A 20517-nucleotide genomic window follows, 5' to 3' on the forward strand; every position below is an offset into this window, starting at 1 on the left:
CCTCGCCTTCCTATACCCAGTTCCGGAAGGATCTTAAAACCTTCCTGTTCACTAAAGCCTACTCTGTCTAACCCCCCCCCTACTGCTGCTACCCTCCGTAACGCAATAGCGCCATGAAACCGCTAGGTAGAAGTGCGCTGTACAAATGCTTTTAAATTCAAAATTCAAATTAAATTCAAATTTGATCCCTGGGACTGGAAAACACTACTATGCCCACCAAGAGGGCTTCCTCGATAGACACAGATTGTTAGCCTTCGACGTTGTGTGCCTTTGAAGCTTATGCCTTTGGCAACCCTCAATCCTTCTCTGGCCAAATCTTGTAGAATGCACCTACGGCAATAGTATGGAAGTACTCCTGAGGTGACCAACACTGTGTCTGCAGTTTGTGTGTTTCACCAACTGATGACAGAACTTCCTGTGATGCCTGTTGAGCTTTTTACTGCAAGAAGATCCTCCAGTATTTGAGCGAGTGGCTGTGGGCTCACAACAGGACACAGTAACACTCTTTCCCTGAAACTTGTGTCATCTTACCCGAAGACCTCCCCTGACACTAAACAAGAGCAGGATAGCCCACCATGTATCGCAGTGGCTGAATGATTTGGGACGCCAGAAGTGCGGTTCTCGGAGGGCACCGAGGCAGAGGAAGAAGAGCAAGAGCTCATGGTGAATCATAGCAGATGCCACCCCAGACCATGGTCCAAATGACCATGCCAACTCCCCAGGCTTACTACCTCAGGTGCCACAAGGTCAGTCTAGATCCCGAAAATGCCCTCCAACTGAGATAGAGTACTGCTTCCTGGCTTTGAGACCTGAGTTGAGGCGAAAATGGCATAACCTCTAGTTCTCATAAAGGGGATACTCATCAAAGTCGTAATCTATGAACAATCTCCGCCCATGTGCGGGATCCCGGAGCATATAGAAAATACATACATATACCTATATATGCATATGTGAAAACATATATCTATGCAGCCTAAAATATTTCCACAGTGGCCAAAATGCTGAAATTACATAGGTTTGTATAGTAGCACCTATACTCTCCCAACCCCTAAGGAAGAAAGAGAGCAGTAAACATTTGTCATACAACAATGCTTTATTGCCATAGAGAAACCTGTAATAGCAGGCATTTGCCAGTAGGCTACAGTAGAGTATAAAGAAAACAAAGAAAACTGACACCTGGCCTTTAAGGCATTAGAGTAGGGGTACCGTGCCTTTAAGACCTGCAGGAGACCCATTGCTACCATGATGCACCACAGGTGGCAGTTAGGTCAGTTCTTTTTTCCGGCTCCTTCTGAGAGGATCCTGGAGCTTGAGCTCTTCAGTTTTTGTGTCTAAAACTGATTTTGAAGAGATTTTTTGCAGAAAATTTGATGTTTTCTGTTTCCTAAAGGATTCTGCTGCTGGTTTTGTGGACTTCCATAAATATTTTCCAGTCAGAATGGCAGCTTTATTCAGGAAATGCCCTTCTTGTGACAATAAGATGGCACTGGCAGATCCACACTCGGTGTGTATTGTGTGTCTTCCACCCTCACACAATCCTGACCAGTGCCACTATTGTCAGAAGTTCTCCAGGCGGACCCTGCACGACAGGGAACGCATAAAACTCCATACTCTGCTGGAAAAGGACAAGTCATCAGAGTGGTGGCCATTGAGGCCCAAGGACATCATTTTCCAGCAAGCAACGTCAAAAGCGGCGACATTCCACCTCTCCTGACCCTAGGAAGAGAAAGGGGACAAGAGACTCACCGTCGACGTCTAAGTCGCCGTCGAAGAGGCCCAGACACTCTTCAGGAACACCATCTCGACATCGAGAGTCTCCGCCGCATGCAAGTAAGTCGGCGTGAAGGCACCACACTTCCGGCTCGAAGGCTGTGGGTGCAGAGAGACCTAAGTCTCCGTCTACTGCGAGGCTTCCGTCGACGTCGAGACACTCTCCGCCACCCTCGAGGGGGTCAGCGTCGAGAGTCGCAACGGCTAACATCTCGCCGCCTGTGGGCGTGCAGTCATCGAGAGGATTGTCGAGGTCCCACCACTCAACGTCAAGAAGATAAACGTCGACACGACGGCATGGAGGATCGCCGTCCACACAACGTTGTGAAAGATCGCCGTCGACTCGACGCCATGGCAGATCGTCATCGAGGTCTCCAAATCTACGCCGAAGGTCGACATCGAGGTCACCTCATCGCCATAGGCGATCGACGTCAAGACCATCGAGACTTCATTCGACGCCGATGGTGACTCAGACCTCATCGCCGTCGCAGCACTCGACATCGATAGAAAAGGTCATAGGAATTAAGGAGTCCCCGCGGCAGTCAGTTCCCGGGACAAGATCGTCATCTGGAGACCGGTCATCGTCTCCAGGACTGCACATTGTGGAGATCTCACCAGGAGCATCTCCCAAACCTGCAGGTGGGAGGGCCCACGGTCTGCCGCCTCGCGGTCCGCAAGGTGCTGTGTCAGGTGGCCGCAGTAGTAGCACTCCGAGTGAACCCTCGAAGTCTCCCTGTAGGAGACCAAGATCGCCTTCTACACGTCGGTCTAGGTCCAGGGGTCGTCACAGCCGTCATCACGACAGACCCCATAAGAGGAGGCGCACAAGATTACCCACATGGCCTTCCTCTAAAAGGTCTACGGTCCGGGACTACACTCCGACCTTCTTCTCAACGCCTCCATCATGGGTGTCGCCCATAGATGACATCTCGACCTTCACAGATGTTCTGGGTAGGGGTGCAAAGAAACTCAACATCACTTTGCATACTCCAGTGGTTCCCACGTCTGTCATCTTTGATGCCTTGCATCACCGGACAGCTCCTAGACCGCTGCTACCACTGGTGCCAGGATTTTTGGAACCGGCTATGGCCACCTTCCTCACCCCTGCGACGGTGAGTTCCGTGTAACCCTGGGCGAAGAACTACGCTCCGTTCGCGGAGCTTGCGGAGTTTCGGCAACTCCGCGTTCCGCGGAGAACGCGTAGCTGTCGATTACTCCGCGATCCGGTGCGTAGCGTAGTTCTCGCGCGCTGAATAACATTATCGCGTGCGCGGCAATGGCTTACCTTGGTTCTGCGTTCGCTTTTCCCGGTCGCGTGTGCCACCATGTTTGTAAACCCTCCCGCGAACGCGATAACGTCATTTGGATGCGCGATAGCGTCATAAGGACGCGCGAGGATGCTTGACGAGAAGATGAGTTTCCGAACATGTCTTGCACAACCCGAACACGTTACTTGTGACCCGGAACAGGAAATAAGGGAACGCAAGCGGGTGGGACAAACCTCTTGGGTAACTTAGCGCGCTAGCCATCCCGAGCATGCAGGCAGCGCCCCGAACACGCGCACCGCGCTCCCGAAGACTAAAAACGCCGCGCGAACGGGTCTAGCAAGCAACTACGCATGTCCGCGGAGCTACGCGTAGGTGGCGGAGTGCAAGTGCGTCTTCGCGTAGCTCCGCGGAGTGCGGCTCCGCGAACTACGCCCAGGGTTAGTTCCGTGCCATCCAGAATCGCCAAAAAATACAAGGCTCCAGCAGAGGACTCCTTGTTGCTCAGGGCTGACCCGGTCATTGTGGCTGCAGCCATAAAGTCCCACTCCGCTTCTACATCATCCTCTGTTCCTCCTGGGAAGGATAGTAAACAGATGGACTCCTATGGGAGGAAGATGTGCAATACTTCAGCGTTATCAATGAAGGTTGTGAGTGCCTCTGCCCTTCTCGGGAGATACAACAGATCTCCTTGGGACTCCCTGACACGATTCACCGAGAAGCTTCCCAAAGAAGACCGGCAGGATTTCACAGAAATTCTACAAGAAGGGGGGCTAGTAGCCAATCAGCTGATAAGTGCTGCAGCGGACGCTTCAGATCTCGCCGTTCATGGCTACTCCCATGGAGTCTGTTCGCGACGCTCGGCCTGGCTGCGCCTCACAGGCCTCAAGCCAGAAGATTCTGAACCTCCCTTTTAATGGCTCGAATTTGTTTGGGGTTCCCGCTGACGACGAGATGAACAAAATGAAGGCTGAAATGGACACTGTCAAGGCTGTTGGTCGGGAAAAGCGCAATGAGTTCAAGAAACTTTTCCGTCAAGGCGACAAACGTTCTTTTCAACAGAGGGTTCAAACCCCTCAATGGTCCTCCCAGAACCAACAAGGATCCCAGTTCCAACAAAGGTTCTAATCAGCTCCATACCTTAGAAGGAAGGAGGTCTGGTATCTCTGTCTCGGGGACTCGATTTCCCAACACCCCGCAGGGGGAGCTGGAAACACTGGAGCTGGATTCTCTGCAGGAGAAAGGCAGCTTCCTGATCAGTGCGTCAGCTGGAGAGCCGGCTTCCTTCGGCACTTGCTGTAGCGAGCTGCGTCAGGCAAGTAGGTCTTCGAACTGCTCCGAACCACCTTATCTTGCTATAGCAAGTGAAGGTATATTTATACCTTGAAGGTGTTTAGGAATGCCATAGTTTGACGTAAAGTCGGGCATATGAATGTCCTAAATGAACCCCTGGGGAATAGTTGTTCATTATAAAGTAACTGAGTTCTTGGAGAAATCAATATTCAAGCAAGGGGAAGTTCCCTAACGCCTTAAGCTGGTTTTCCAAGAAATTGTTGTGACATTTGGTGAACGGATGGAAGTAGCCATGCCTGTATTTGGGTAGCATGGGTTATGCCTAAATAAGGGCTTGATTTCTATGTCTATATAAGGGCAACGTGAATTGTACCTATATAAGGGCATTGTTAGACCTGGCATCTTTGCCGTTGTTTCCCCTGTCTTTTTGACTCTACCTCCTGTATTTTTGACGCTGTGCTGGATTTCATTTTTGCTGGTATAGATGCTTTGGGAACTTTGTCACTGCTGATCAGTGTCAAAGTGCAAGTGCTCCCTATGTAAATTGTTATTGTGATTGATTATCCATGATTGGCACATTTGTGTCACCAAGAAGTCCCTAGTAAAATGCACTGAGTGTGCCAGGGCTGGTGATAACAAATGCTACTAGTGGGCCAACAAAGCGATACAAAAGGGGATGATGGACGGAGCGTTTGAGCAAATCAAACACTCACACCCAGTCAACTAATCTGGGTTTAATCCATTACCATTCTTTAGCCCACTCAGCCACCCCATTTCAGACATGGCCATATGCAAATCAGTCTGACCCTGTGCCTCATGGGAACAGTCCAGCCCGAACTGCCAAGCCATGTCTTCCATGGACCGGAAACAAGCATCCTGGGACCGGTTTCGGATTCATAATCCTCATCAGCCAGGCTATCTTGATTCCAGTGGCCAAGTGAGCAAGGGACTCACGTCTGAGCATACCCTGCCACAGTGCCTGTGTGCAGTCTGTGAACTGCCATGTCCTCCTGGTCAGTGTCCCCACTGACCAGGCCTAACCCTTCCATTTCTGTACACATTGGCCATCCCCATGGAAGGCCCAATGTACCCCCTTGGGCAGGGTGAATGTATGTGAAAGGTAGAGCATGTACTAGTGCAGGTAACATGCTCTGATAGTGAATGACAGCCATTTTCGTTTTTCACTATTGTAAGGCTACCTTGCCCTTAGGCTTTCATGGGAATGCTGGCTACAGTGGCTACCAGCATATCTTCCCATAGGAGCAAGGTAGGACATTAAAGTCTGGTGTCCCTGAACTCCGAATTTAATAACACATCTTTTAGGAAAGGTTGTTTTTTAAATCCTGTGTTTGAGAACAGCACTTTTAGAAAGTTGCTGTTCTCTTGTCTGACCTTTCTGTGTGCCTTGGCCTGTTTGTGAATTGACTGTCTGATTTGTGAGTGACAGGGGCTGGGTGGCTCCCAGAGGCTGAGTGGGCCATCCCTTGGCTGAATAGCTCCATCTGCATCTAGAGTGGTGGGAGGGGGTAGCACCTGGGCCTGAATAGGGCTGTGCCTGCCTTCCACAATGCTGGCTCCACCTCCTGCTGGGCTGATGACCCAGCCCCTCTCTCTGAAAGGAAATGAGAGACCAGGAAAACAAAGTGCTCAAGGAACACCCAGAACTGGTTCAGACAGGGCTCAGAGCACTCCTGCACAAAGGAACAAAGACTTTTAGGGGTATAAGTATAGGACCCCAGACTACAAAAAATTAGATCATCCTGGAATCAAGAAGGAACCTCTGCCAAGGAGAAAGCTGCAACTGAAGAAGGAAGACTGTCGGGCTGTTGCTCTGCTGTACTGACCTGCTGTTGCTTTGCTGCCAAGGAGTGGGGAAGGACTTTGCTTTTGGTGCTGTGTCCCCTTGCTTGAAGGAATCTCCAAGGGCCTGAGAAGAGCTGGCTCCCTGTTAAGAAGTCCCAGGAACAAAAGGACGTCACCCCCAGCTTCCCTGAACTCTCCTCCGAGAGTTCTGTCCTTCTTAGAGTGCTTGGGCCAGTTGTGGTGCCTCTGGAAGTTGTATCTGTGTTGGAAAGCTGGAAACCAAGATTTTAAAGACTTTCTGCAAGTTTTCATGCATCACTCGCTTGCGGAGCGCATCCCCGTCAGTGAGAGGAAATTCCCGCTGCTACGTAGGCTGAGATTGTCGCAGCGCCTGTTGCCGCTGCCAGAGCCGTCGCATCCTTCATTTGCGGGACGCACCACACCGATGCGGGAAGATTACCATCATTGCGAGTATCGTCGCAGAGCCTGCCGTCACTGGGTGAGATCGTCGCACTGCTTGCATGCGGACCACATCACGTTGCTGCGAGAGTCGTCGCAGAGCCATCGCTTTGAGGGGCCGCGAGAGTAGAAGATCGTCTCTGAGCCGCGCATCGTCGCCGCACTGGAGATCATCGCTGCACTTAAGATCGTCGCATCGTCCCTTTTGCGAGCCGCTTCCACGAAAAACTACACCGGAATCCATGCAAGGTATCACATCACAGGTATCCCTCTCCGTACAGACCGGAGTCACCGCAACACGCCTGCTGCATCGAGCGGGGTTGTCGCATCGCCTCCCCAGAGTCTCAGGAGTGATGCATCTCTTGCTTTTCATCGCTACAGCTTTTCACTTGGAACTTTGTCGCATCTAAAGGTACTGTTGGCTAAAATGGGACGCAACTGTGGATTATTTTAACGCAACCTTAAGAACTCTTTAGAAACCATATTCTTGAACTATGTATGTTGGACTTTTGTCGTTTTGGTCTTGTGTAGTTTAGATTAAATACCTTTATTTTTCTAAACTGTTGCGGAGTCAGTTTGTGGTGTTTTCACTGTTACTGTGAGTGTTGGTACAAATACTTTACACATTGCCTTTGATAAGCCTGACTGCTTGTGCCAAGCTACCAAGGGGGTGAGCAGGGGTTATCTAAAGAGTGTATCCTCCTTACCCTGACTAGAAGCAAGGGTCCCTATTTGGACAGTGGTACCTACCCCTGCCAACTAGAGACCCCCAGTTCTAACAGGCATGTATCGGGAAAATGTAATCGGAGCCTAAAACGCCACACAACACCCACTTCAATTTCTTATGTACAAAATTACTAAGTTCTAAACACGTTAAACATATCTAAACATGATGTGTTAAAAACCCACCCAAAATACATAGAAAATGTATTGGTACTGATGGTAGACGAAAAGAGCATTTGTGCTGTATGCATTTAAAGCAATGTTTCATTCAAAGCATATAGTTTGACATTTGAAAAAGGCTAACCAAATGAATCATGAAAAAATACATTTATGAAATGTCTCTTAAATACAGAAGAAAAAAGTTGAGACCATTTCATGGCAGATTATATAAACTGTTTAAATGTGGACAAGGTCAAATATGGTTTCTGGAAGTTCTCAAAGAATTCTAGTTCTCTATGAATAGTTCTACTTTAACAGATTACTTTTGTGCCCGAAAAATTTAAAAAATACAAATTTAGAAAAACAAAAGTTGAATCATAGAAGAAAAAAAAAAGGAATCCCAAAGTTAGAACTTTGTTTTGAAAAAATGAAGGTCAAATTCAGAGTCTCTCAAAACACTAAGTGCCAAATTCAAAAGTCAGTGTTCTTGTTTGGAGAAAACATCAAGTCTTCTAAGTCTGAAAAGAATTAGTCTACCATTGTAGGTGAAAGTTGGATTACCTCGTTAAGATCAACCGCACATTGATGTGAAGCATTGCCGTCACCGTTGGTCGCATTAGCAATGTTCGAATTGGAAGGTACCTGTGTGCCTGTTTCCTCTCATACCTCACCATCAGCATTTTGCGTCTATGAGTTCTCAATGAATGCCCAACTGTGTTATCCCCGTGCATTCAACTTTCTCTGATATGATGCTCTACTGAGATAATAAATGTTTAGGTTGGCGCCACATCCGACGCACGTAGTCAAACCGTGCCTTATCAACAGTAAACGTAGAGTGTGGGAGGTGACCCTTCCCACTCTACGTTTACAATCTCAATGAATGCCGTCATCAGAATAGGTAGCAGCTGGGGACAACACTGCACATGGGCCTTTACCGGGTCCAGCAAAGTATCAACATCCGTTGGCATGACTGATGGGAGTGTGAGACAGGTGTCTAACACGCCTTCTTCTCCGCATAGCAGGCATCGTAGAACAGGTAAGATGCAATCTTGCCAAATTGGTCTGAATGATAGAAACCATGTGGTATTCAATTCTCTTAGACGAGGTAGTCCCAAAATTTGGACGATGCGCTCACGAAACTTCATCGCCAGTAGTGTGTTCTCCACGGTGAACTGGGTGTCGCTTGTGGATTGGCTTGCCATATCGAAGCAGTAGGAGGAAAAATAGTATCCCTGCAGCGAGTCCCAAAATGAGAGGCAATCCTCCAAACACAGAGTGCACAAAGTTTGGAAATATTCCTAGGACTGCTTCAAAGGGTGCTAACAGTCCGGGAAAAACTGTCTTAAATGCATCTACAATAACACTCGTATCAGACATGTTTAAAATACGACTTAACATTTCTGAGAAATGTATAGGGCAGTTTGTAGTTAAGAGGGCATGTATCTCTGCAGAAGTCCTTGTGACTTGCAGATCATAAGTGTCTCTGGCCGAGGTCAGTGCACAGTTTTCTGTAAAAGAATGGCTTTCATTCTGCTTAAAGTATCAATTTGTATAGAAGAGATGTTCAGTGAAGGCCATAACGGCGACTCCCGGTCTGTCTTGGTTTTAGGAAACAATACTTGCATACAGCAAGCGACCCTGGATGACACAGTTACGAGATCTGGCAAACTTGCCACAGCAGCTGTGATCATTCAACATGAGGTAACTTCCTTTAGAAACTTGTCCACAAATTGGATCAATCACTGCAGCTGGTGAACCTTGCAGGTGGCAGGATAAGTTGTTAGAGGATTCATTGCAGGCCCAGTGTAAATTAATACCCTGACAATGGAGAGAACCGCTTAGTGCGTTTTCACAATTTTTACCACTAACACTTCTTTCCCCCCACTCCAACACCTGTGGTGTATGGTGGTTCCCAGGATGTCTTGATGTATTCTTTACCCAAACCTTTCATGTGTGCCTGCTGGTATTTGTTTTAAGCAATACTGAAAATGGAAAATTGTAACAGGCAGAGTGATTGTTCCGTGTATTATCCATTCCGTTGCTGGTTTTTCAGCGACTGTAAATGCTATCTTTCCAGTTTTTCAATGCTCAGCACTGTATAGTCTGCTCCCCTCTGTGCCAGTTTGATCTGTTTTTCAATGAGATTGAATTCTGAAAACAGTGACGTAGTATTGATTAAACACCAAGGCACATAGCCTGAACATCCAATCTAATAGAATGATAGAACGTAATTGCGACTGACCATGTTGCAGCATGACTAAGTCCTGTTCCATGATGTCTATGGCATAAGATACTATGCTGTCCAAAGAATATATCCTGGATGACAGAGTTGTTAACCCATTGTCAACTACAGAGAGAGATTTCTCTAAGTTATTACAATCAATTTCTCGTATTCGTTCTGCAGTCTCTGCTTGCGTAATCTTCCATGCTTCATTATACAATGCATAGATACCGGCATATATAAAACGTTTATGACGCGGTTTAGTAGGACCTTACAAGAAGTCCCTTAGATCAGCGCCATCTTTAAGTAAACATAAGTGTTTAACATCCTTTAGTGTAGATCTATTTAACCATTCAAGGCACAGTTTCCCTAGACGGTATGTTGTTACTATTCTTGGATGCTGTCTGAACATATCTTGGGTCTGGCCTAGTGAATGTGAACCCTTGTGCTTTATTCAGGAATCTATCTTGACAGTTTTTTATGTCTGTGGGCCAGATTAACCATTCTTTCCAATCTGGATCTGTTCTGTTGTGATGCAAAATAGTATGTACGTCAACCTCCCCCTCTGAAGTGTTGCTGCTATCAGATTTAGGTGTAGGTATAGACAGTTTGTTTAAGTCTTTTAACATTGCTAACCCAAGACAAGATGTCGGTTTGACTGTGTCATTCAAAAACATAATTTGCTCTGGGATGATGCAGGCTCTAAATAAAGATTCCAATCCCTGCACTTGCCAGTCTTTTGTGCCCCAGACAGTTTTTGTCTCAATGTTGTCTTTCCAAAAGTCGAAACCTAACGAAGACAGCTGAGCATAAAAGGCCACAGGATACATTTGTTTGGTATTGGTTAACATACTTTTCATTCCTGTCCTATTAACATTTTTAAAGTAAAATGATTCTGGATTGGATACATTAAAACCTGAAAAGTATGGAAATTTGCCATAAAATGTTTTTGAGTTACCCTTCGGTGGCGTCGGACAATGTTCCCATTGGTTATACATTAGTACATTTCTAGGATTTGCAGATTTGTGCAAGAAAAGATGACCATAGTGATTATAACAATACATTTGTTCATAATCTGATGAACCTTCTAAGTATTCATGATTTGTAAATACAGCAGACATTTCTAAGTCTGACATCCTATTATTAACAGTCTAAACATCCCGGACCCGGCAGCCTGGGATCTTCTCAGACGCTGCTAGCTGCTTTGTTTTGCAACTGGTCTTTTAACGTTGTGGTAATTTTCACCTGTAAATTGATTTTTAATGCTTGTTGCCCTGAAATACCTTCAACCTAACTTACCATTTCACCGGCTGCTTGAACTCCCTTGGCCCCGGTCCAACACAGCTTGTGCTGATTGCTCGGAGGGCTTCGTTGGGAGATCCGCACCACTTCCGGCGGATGCTGGGGTTAGCGCTCCAGTCCTCTGCGCCACAATTAGCATTTAGGGCCCACAGACCACCCCTGCACAGTGGGCGCGCCGGCGGCAAGCCCGTCTGCGCCTGGATCGTGCCCAGGGCCATACCCCCTGATCAGCAGCGCTTAGCCTCGAAGAAATCCTACTCCGGTATGGAACTTCTACAACTATGCCCAACAGCTAACCGGCTTTGCACCCAGCTCATATTAGATGGCCTGCCTAAACTGCGAACAAAAACCTGCACTCACTGTTACTTTAAACCAGTCACTGACCCAAGGCCCTCAATATTAACAACAAAAAGAAAATTAATATAGCAGCTGCTCTCATAAATGCCCGCTCATTGGGCAAACATAAAGAGGAGATTGCAGTCTTTATAACTGACTATAAAATAGACCTTCTGTTTATCACAGAAACATGGACCGACTTGGCATCTGAACCGGACCTGATTGTGGCAACCCCTGAGGGTTACAACATTGTAAGACAGGACAGGAGTAGACAAAAAAGGGGGCGGGTTAGCAATAATCTCTTGCAGCAATTTCACTACTACAATACTTCATGTCCCACTGACAACTTGTGAAGCAATATACTTTTCCATCTCATTGACCCCCTCCCAAATCTTGAAAGGCATTTTACTTTATCGACCCCCGGGAACTAGGATGGAATTTCTGACCACATTTAGTGATGTGCTTGAGTCCATAGCAGTTGAACGCACCATCACAATTTTAGGTGACTTCAACTTTCACCTAGAAAATGTATATGACAAGGACACTAAAACTTTATTATCAGATCTTGAATCGCTGGGTCGATCACAGCTAGTCTCGGATAGCACCCATCAGGCCGGTCATACTCTGGACGTTCTATTCTCCAATTCCAAAAACATCTCTATAAAAGAAACCCTACCCTTAGCATGGTCTGATCACCAAGCGGTTATATTTGATATACTACGCGATAACAATCTGCCTACCAATACTTCTGTGAATGGAACGGTTGCATTTAAGGCTTGGAAAAAATTAGATAATCAACAGCTAATGACACATCTGTCCTCCACTCAACCTGTGGTCTCGGATGACCTAAATATAGCTTCAACAGCCTATACTAACTGGCTCCTTAATGCAATGAACAAGCTAGTGCCAACTAAAATGATATCTAAGAATTGAAGCTCTCCATCTGCTCCCTGGTTCACTAATGCACTTGGAGAACAAAAGCAAAAATGCAGTAATCAGGAAAGACACTGGTGAAAATCGTACACCAATAAAGAAAAACTTTTGTATAAGAATGAACTAGTGAAATACAAAGTAATGATCATTCAAGTAAAAAGTACATACTTTACTGCACAGATCGAACTTGCTAAAAATTCAAATAAACGTTTCCAGTAGTAACCAAGATATCACAACAAGCGTCACAAACCACCCCTGCACCCTCACAAACACTGTGCAATTCTTTAACAGACTATTTCTATGACAAAGTGAATAACATCTACTCCAACTTCTCTGTCCAAAGAAACCGGTCTGCTCAATTCTCATTCTCAAACATTCCTGAGCCTTTCCTAGTGCAATTTCAAAAAGTCCGCATTGCCCAAGTCATTAATACTATGACGTCCTTCAAATCCGGCTCAGCTAACGATCCATGTCCGCCAGCTGTTCTTGCTCCAGTTACCGAAATTATAGCCTCGTAGGTAGAGAAAAGTTTCTCTGGATCTAGGCTTGAGTGCTCTAGTCAGCACAATATGCCCCAGCCTGCTACTGGATAATGCATATCCTTATAGAAGACCCCTCACTCACCAACCTAGTTAGTGACATGCTTCATCATCGGGGTCCCACCCCATAGGCCGAGTGCCTATAGGGTGTGCTGCGACACCTGACTACAGTGGAGCTGGTTAGTATTTTTCTTTTATATGTGCATAACTATCAAAAAGTGTATTAAAAAGGGCCAACACTACTCACTTCAAGTATTTTATTCTTGAGTGCTTGAACCCTTATTAAAATATGGTGTGGCACCTGTGCCTAATTAGGTAGGCTTTGGTAAAGACATGGCTGTCTAATCAATGATTTTGCTTCTCTTTCTGGCACGTCCGTAGCGCTTAGACGCCCCTGGGCAAATGCGCGCTTTATAAGTTTCAAAAATAAATAAAAAATCATCAGAAAAGGTACTAGATGAAACAGACATTCAAGGAAATCTTGAACTGGTGTGAAATCTTTAACAGCTCCGCCGGACCAAAAATTTCATATTAAGTTCTGTCCCAAGCTATACCACCGGGTATAGGAACGGTTGTGATGTTCACTGATGACAAGTCTCTTTGTTCATGATGAGATGGTTTGTGTTGCTTGAGGAGTAGGTTGATGTTCTTACTTGCTGTGTCCTTTTTTACATATCTTCCATTTATCAGCATTCCCAAAGTTATTACCAGAGTCAACCAAAGTAGAAGAAAAAGTACACCCAACACAATCCAAAGTTCAATCCATGGTGAAACCAGATAAGTCTTTTCCAGGTGATGAAAAAGGTCTGTTGCTTGTTCTTTAAAAGTTCTTTTTACTGGCGTCGTTTCAGGTTCGCTGGAATCCTCTGAAAACGTATCAAAGTTAATGAAATAGCCAGAGGCAGTTCTGTCAATTGTAGGGATTGCATCAGGATTCGTTGAAATCGCTGGAACCACTTGATAACTTGTTACATTTGTATAGTCGGATGCTATTTCATTGTAGGCAGGCGTTTCTTGACAAACTGTTATTTGGGTTTCAAGAGGTACAAGTTCCATAGCTTTGTTGCTTAGTCCTTCATTTAGCACTGCAGATTCTTCAAAAGTGATGAGTCTTTCAGTTTGAACCTCTTGGATAGTAGCCAGATTCAGGTGTCTGCTACATCTTTGGAGTCCACTTGGCCTACTGCTTAGGATTGGCCACATAATGTGGTTTGACCAGGTCGATGGACACTAACCTGTTCTCCTTTTTACCAGCAAGGGGTGGCAGTAATACTGTTCTTGATCCATGGATTGCTAGGACAGGTACTGGTTGTCTGTAGGAAGGCCCAAATTCCTTCTTGTCCGCGATCTTCTCTCTGACTAAATCCCGAAGCTTAGGAATCCAGACAGGCCCTGCTGGAACGCTCAGTTTCTCTTCAGTTGCTGTTGGCTTCAGGAACACGTTACTTTGTTTCGTTCTTATTTCATTTAACTCCTGCAAAACAGCCAAACGGTCTTTGATATCAAAGGGTTTTTGTTCTACCACTGAAGTCTGACAATGGAGATCCGAAATTATCATTCTGGTTCTAAAAAGGGCTTCATATGGAATGATACCCCCTAGAGAACTTCTTGGCAGATTGTTAAGACTACGTTGGACACTTATTAGATGTTTGACCCATCCGTCACCCGAGCCTAATACCCTAGCTGTTATAGATTGCTTTATGTCCTGTTTTTTTCTCTCCATTACCGAATTTCCCTCAGGATAGAATGGACTAGAGTACCGCAATGCAACGCCCAATTTGGCCATGGCCTCCTTGTAAGCTCGAGAGCTAAACGCAGGACCCTGGTCAGAATGTAGCGTGCCGACTGCATATGGGCCGATAAAGACTCGCAAATCTTTTATAACAGTTAGAGCGTCAGCCGAGCGCTGAGGCCACATCCAAATTAATCTTGAACACGAATCCACTGCGACCATGATATATTTATAGTTACCATTCCTCTGTAAGGGACTGCAGTGATCTAGGTAATCGCAAGCTAATGGTTTATCTGAGAATAACAGGGGCGTCTACGCAGGATGTTTCACTGTAGAGACTAACATCTTTTGGCAGATTTCACATTCCAAAACATAGTTTCTGGTTTGTTTCCTCATGCGCGGCCACCAGTATCGCTGTTTTAATAATGATACTGTGGCGGCAACACCTGCATGTGCAGAGGTGAGCCCTTCATGTGCTGCTAAAATTAGTCCTAATCTATGTTCCATGTTTGGAATTACTCTATCCCCCACTCCAGGGATTTGAGCAAACTGAACATTATTTGCATCCGTTATATGTGAGTATTTGAGTGTAAAGACTTTTGGTAATGTTTTACCACTGTCTTTGCTTGAAGCATTGACAGCTAGCATTATTTCACTGTCTATTTTTGATTTTGAACGAGTGATTGTAGCTACGGAAGCCGTTTGCACAGCTGCCTTTTCGGCTTCATCAGCCAATGAATTCCCTGCAACGTGAACGCCATCATGTTGATGACTCAGTGTATGTATCACGTGAGCGTGTTGTTGTCATTGTCGTAACTGAACTACTTGTTCCCAAAGCAATTTATGCTTGATTGTGCCACCTTTTTCATCTTAGTAACCGTTTTGAATCCAGTTCTGCAAGTATTCATTGTAAGATTGAACACAATAATACGAATCGCACACTGAGTGAGGGGAATTTGTGGTTCGTATTTTCAAGCGCCATCTTGAATGCTTGTAGTTCAGCTCACTGAACTGTACAATCTCCTGGAGATTGCGTTTTAGTGACCATTGGTCAGAATTTATCATCACGTCAGTGACCTTTAACGATCGCCCACGCAGCACTATAGGCTTGTTTACCCCCCGTAGCGGGTTGGGCTGATCCGTCAGTATAAATTATACATTCAGACTGCTCTAGAGGCAGAATTTCAGTAGGCAGAGGACATTCTTGTTCGTATTGTAGAAATGCTTGTGTCTTCAAATATGGGTCAAAAACGTATTCAACGTCTGTTGCAGCAAGAGAATTAACCCATTGCATTCATCTTGGATGTAAAGCTTTAGCATTCGGAATGCTTGCTTTTGTCACTGCCTCTAAGGCAGGTACAGGTGTAATGAGCAAAATGCGCTTACCCTGTGCAAGGGCTCTCTCTTTTGCTATTGCAGTTTGAACCGCTGTCAGAATTTTTTCTGTTGAAGTGAATTCATTTCTGCTTGTGTGTACAAGTATGATTTGTAAGCTATTGGTACTTTTTCACCTTCGTTAAAAGTTAAGTACGTGAATCCGCATTGTCCTGGAATGAGTCGGATCACTAAGTTGCGTACGTTTACGCGTGTTTGTAAATGTTTTGTTGCTAACATGTCTGCTTGTAATGAACGCAAAATTTCTGTGTGTTTTTGAGTCCAATTAACTGTTTTGAAATCAGGTTTGATTCGTTTGTAGAGAGGTTTAACCCTTTCTGCGTATTTTAGAATGTAAAGTCTTCCGAAATTCAGGAAACCTAGAATCGACTGCAAGTTTTTCAGCGTTTGTGGAGGTTGGAGCCGCGCACATTTCTCTAGAAAGTTTGCTGCCAGGCTTTTGCCTTCACTTGATAATTCATATTCCAGAAAGAGGACGTATAAATGGGCAATTCTCGATTTCTTAAAGTTGAATTTATACCCTTCAGAGGCAAAGCCAAGTATGATGGTGTTCACCCTGTTCAAGTGCCTATCCAAGTCATCCATCAATCAATCAATCAAGCAAGCAAATTTATATAGCGCGCTACTCACCCGGGAAGGTCTCAAGGCGCTGTGGGGGAGGGGTCCGTTGCGGCTCGAAAAGCCAGGTCTTGAGTTGCTTCCTGAAGGAGAGATGGTCCTGGGTCAGCCGTAGGCGGATGGGGAGGGAGTTCCATGTCTTGGCCGCCAGGTAGGAGAAGGATCTTCCTCCGGCGGTGGATCTGCGAATGCGTGGTACGGTGGCGAGGGCGAGGCTGGTCGATCGCAGCTGGCGGGTGGGCGTGTAGAAGGTGAGGCGGTTGTTGAGGTACTTGGGGCCCAGGTCGTGGAGAGCCTTGTGTGCGTGGGTGAGGAGTCTGAACGTGATCCTCTTGCTGACGGGGAGCCAGTGCAGGTCTCTCAGGTGGACGGAGATGTGGTTGTGGCGGGGGATGTCCAGGATGAGTCAGGCGTTCTGTATGTGCTGGAGTCTTTTCTTTAGTTTGGCAGTGGTTCCTGCGTAGAGGGTGTTCCCGTAGTCCAGTCGGCTGGTGACGAGTGCCTGGGTGACCGTCTACCTGGTTTCGGTGGGGATCCATGGGAAGATCTTACGGAGCATGCGCAGGGTGTTGAAGCAGGATGACGAGACGGCGTTGACTGGTCATCGAGAGGGAGGAGTCCAGGATGAAGCCCAGGTTTCGTGCGTGGTCCGTTGGCTTGGGGGCGGTGCCCAGGGCGGGGGGCCACCAGGAGTCGTCCCAGGCGGAGGGGGATGATCCCAGGATGAGGACTTCCGTCTTGTCTGAGTTCAGTTTCAGGCGGCTGGTCTTCATCCACTCTGCGACGTCCTTCCTGGAGGTTGGCTCTGGCGGTGGTGGGGTCGTTGGTGAGGGAGAGGATCAGCTGGGTGTCGTCGGCGTAGGAGGTGATGTTCAGGTTGTGTTGGCGTGCGATGGCTGCGAGGGGGCTCATGTAGACGTTGAAGAGGGTGGGGCTGAGTGAGGATCCTTGTGGTACGCCGCAGATGATTTCGGTGGCCGCGGATCTGAACGGGGGGAGGCGGACTCTCTGGGTTCTTCTGGCGAGGAACGAGATGATCCATTCCAGTGCCTTCTCTTGGATTCCGATGTTGCTGAGGTGCTGTATTAGGGTGCAGTGGCAGACAGTGTCGAACGCTGCAGAGAGGTCCAGAAGGATGAGGGCAGCTGTTTCCCCGTTGTCGAGCAGGGATCTGATGTCGTCAGTGGCTGCGATGAGGGCGGTCTCGGTGCTGTGGTTGGCTCGGAAACCGGACTGTGAGGGGTCGAGGGATCCGTTTGTCTCGAGGAAGGCGGCGAGTTGTTTGTATTAGATAGATGTCATCGACATATGATAATGCCTCATCATCATAGGTTTGTAGTAACTCTGTTACTCTGGCTGAAAATAACCCTGGACTATTCTTGAATCCCTGTGGGAGACGACAGAAGTGATGCTATGTCCCCATAATTGAGAAAGCGGTCAAATACCTGCTTTCTGGTGCAATGTTTTGACAGAAGAAACAGTTAGAAATATCTAATGTGGTTGTATACTTTTTACACACAATGTTATTCATTAATGCTGCACTGTGTGCATTTTGTCCTGGAAAAGTTTTGCAACAAGAGTTTAGATGTCTGTAATCCAATACTAGACGATAAGTATTGTCTGGTTTGGAGACAGGAAACAAAGGATTGTTCATGGACGAGGTGCATGTTTCAATCATCCCTTGGTATTCAAGTTGATCTAATATCTCCCTGACCTGTTTTTTAGCTTCTTGCTTAACTGGATACTGCCTTTGTGCAGTTGGTTGATTTTTTATCTGGATTTTATGGTGAGGAGAATCCTTATTCCATCCTACATGATTTTTATATAATGCAGGAGCCTGGGTAACTGCCCATTTCCTGGCATAAGAATATTTTAAATGAATTAGAATGTGTTTGGAGAAAGCTGGCATAATGATTTCTTCGCCATGTGGGCACTCCTTGACAAATTGTGGTGGCCAATCTTTTTCAGCTAGAAGAATGTCATAACCCTTAGGAAGCCGCTCCCAAAAGAGTGCTCTTATTTTTCTGTTATGTCTCCCTCCATCCGGAGTGTTACTTCATATAACTTATGTGGGACATTAACCCTGGTACCTGCAGTTTCAACTTGAGTGAACTCATTCAAGTCCACTGTCTCCAGATGATCCTTCAAGTTCTTGCGAGCTATGGTGACTTCTGCTGCGCTGTCCAACATCATTTGAGCCTGTTCTTTAGTTGTGTCCTCAAGATCCTCTGCATGTCTGATTTTTAGACCTGCTACATTCTTTTTGATGAATTGAGTTTTCTTATTTATCTGAACGTGTTGATCGTCTTTGGACTTCACGCGTTCTTCGAACGAGAGGAACGTGTATCAGTATCTTGATACCCATCAGATTTTCTCAAATTATCCCTATTCCTTTCGAGGAGACCTACCTCTGGATTGAGAATGCTTCTCTTTAGCGTTACAGAATAAGCATACACAAAATATCTGTGACATTACTTGAAATAGCTTAACAAAAGCAGAATACACTAGACTGCATCCAAGCATCACTCGCAGGCCAAAGCAGTGCAATATGTAAGAACGTGTAACACCCTCATTAAAGACATCAAAGAGAAAAAAAAGAAGGAAAACAGAAAAAAGGAGTAACACCCACCTCCTAACTCCTACCCCCCCTAACCCCCTACTCTACCCTCCCCGACCCATCCCTCCCCATGGTCCCAGTCCACCAAATTGAGCCAAGTTTTTCCCTCCCACTCTATTTTCCACCATCCGTGTCAGAGAGACGTAACAATCTAAGGTACCGTGGACAGGTGACCTCGCGAAACTCCGAGGATAGCAAGGACAAAAAGGGCTGCCATAATTCCGCATACTTTGCTCCCTCCCCAGCTGCTGTTAAAGAGAGTTTTTCCACGCCAAGCACCATCCATAGACGGAGGAGCCATCCATGCAATCGTCTGCCAGTGAGCTACAATGTTCTGCAATGCTGAGCCCAGCGCAATCGGGATCAGGCGACCTCTACGGGAGCGCAACGGATACATCAGAGGATTCGGGAGCCCCAGAAGGACGTATGATGGGAGACGGGGAATCTCAGTATCAAAGTGTGCATCCACCTCATCTAACACCTGTTTCCAATATCCCTGAATATGTGTACAGTCCCAGAGCAAATGCACCAGATTCCTCACCTGCCCACAACCCCGCCAACAAAGTGCCTCCCTTGTATGATCTATTTCGTGAAGACGTTCAGGGGTGTAATACCAGTATGTTACAAATTTTGTTAGGGTGTCTGTGAGTCCCGTATGGTAGGCAGAATGACGCGCCCTATAATGAATACCTTCCCATTCTGTGCGGGTAAAAGTCCTGTCCAATTCCCTGTCCCAACGAGCCCTACTAGTGCTGTAGACGTATGCCTATTTATTTAGTAGCCTCTATATAATAAGGGCTTTTCCCTCTATAACCCAAAGAGCATCTGGGAAGAATATCTATCGTAACACACAAAGTGACGCTATGGGACCAATTAATTCAAATAATTGTTCAGGACAGGTTTATGAATTACCCACCCAACATGAGAACTTCATCTGGATTAAATCTTTACAATTTATTTTGTCACTCACTGCCCATTACCTCGATAAATCAATTATATTCAACGGATATGTATTTCTCTTTTTGAATTCGGTTTTATTTATTCCAAAACATTTTTTTATTATTATATCTTCATGTACTTCACATACTTTCTCTTTTTTGTGCTATACATATAAAATTATACTATTTACATATCACACAAACAATTTACCAAAAACATCTACAAAACAAAATAGACATGAGAATTTAAACATTCACATATAGTTTCACAATAGCCCTTCTTATTTGTATGGATGCTCTATATCATGTTATCTCGAGAGCAATCCTCAACAATACAGGTACACCTTATTAGTGCAGTATTAAAGAAATCAATAATTTTGATCCTTCTACTTAGTACTGCTAATTATTATTTGT

The sequence above is a fragment of the Lissotriton helveticus genome, chromosome 2_1 (assembly GCF_964261635.1).
Source record: "Lissotriton helveticus chromosome 2_1, aLisHel1.1, whole genome shotgun sequence".
Classification (NCBI taxonomy): domain Eukaryota; kingdom Metazoa; phylum Chordata; class Amphibia; order Caudata; family Salamandridae; genus Lissotriton; species Lissotriton helveticus.